Source organism: Choloepus didactylus, chromosome 8, assembly GCF_015220235.1.
Source record: "Choloepus didactylus isolate mChoDid1 chromosome 8, mChoDid1.pri, whole genome shotgun sequence".
NCBI lineage: Eukaryota > Metazoa > Chordata > Mammalia > Pilosa > Megalonychidae > Choloepus > Choloepus didactylus.
Genome location: NC_051314.1, coordinates 102,197,478 through 102,198,917, shown reverse-complemented (window position 1 = coordinate 102,198,917; position 1,440 = coordinate 102,197,478).

Below are 1,440 nucleotides of genomic sequence, written 5' to 3'. Positions count from 1 at the left end.
GATTGAAAACATGAAACACATGAACATTAGCATCATAGGTGTCCCAGAAGGAGAAGACAACAGAAAAAGAGTAGAAAGGATATTTGAGGAAATAATGGCCAAGAACTTCCCAACTCTTATGAAAAGCACTGATATCCAGGTTAAAGAAGGGCAAAGTACCCCAAATCATATAAATCTGAATAGACCTATTCCAAGATACATACTAATCAGAAAGTCAAATGCCAAAGAAAAAGAATTCAGAAATCAAGGGAGAAGTGATTCATTACATACAAGCGTTGTCCAAAAAGATTAAGCACCAATTTCTCATCAGAAACCATGGAGGGGAGAAGGCAGTGGTATGATATATTTAAGGTACTGAAAGAGAAAAATTTCCAGCCAAGAACTCTCTATCCACAAAACTGTCCTTCAAAAATGAGGGGGAGTTTAAGATATTCACAGATAAGCAGAAGCTGAGAGAGTTCATTAACAAGAGAACTGTCCTACAAGAAATACTAAAGGGAATCTGACAGGCTGAATGGACAGGACAGGAGAGACAGGCTTGGAGGAGCATATAGAAATGAAGAGGATCAGTAAAGTAACTAAAAGGGTAAAAAGAGAGGAAAGAAACATTATAAACCAAAGAATAAAATGGTTGAAGTAAATACTGCCTTTACAGTAAAAACATTGACTGTTAATGGATTAAACGCCCCTAAACAAAAGACAGTCTGGGAGAATGGATAAAAAATGAACCATCTATATGCTGTCTACAAGAGACTCTCACCTCAGACCTGAGGATACAAATAGGTTGAAAGTGAAAAACTGGAAAAAGATATTCCACACAAACAGAATCGGGGGGGGGGGGGGATTATACTGATATTGGACAAAATATATTTTAAATTCAAAGCTGTTAAAAGACAATAAAAGGGGCAATCCACCAAGAAAAAATAAAAATCACAAATACATATACATGTAACCAGGGCATCCCAAAATACATGAGGCAAACACTGGCAAAACTGAAGGGAAAAATAGATGTTTCTACAATAAATGTTGGAGATGTCAGTACGCCACTCACATTAATAGATAGAACACCTTCACAGGGGATCAATAAGGAAATAGAGAACTTTAATAATTAGATAAATTAACTAGACCTAATAGACATATATAGGACACTGCACCCCAAGATGGTAGGATATACATTTTTCTCAAGAGCCCATGGATTATTATCCAGGATATACAACATATTGGGTCACAAAACAGGTCTCAATAAATTTAAAAAGATTGGAATTATACAAAGCACTTTCTCCGGTTATAATGGAATGAAGTTGGAAGTCAACAACAGGTGAATTACTGGAAAGTGCACAAACACAACATATCAAAACATGGGATGCAGTGAAGGCAATGCTGAGAGGGAAATTTATAGCCTTAAATGCCTATATTAAAAAGGAAGAAAGAGCTAAAATC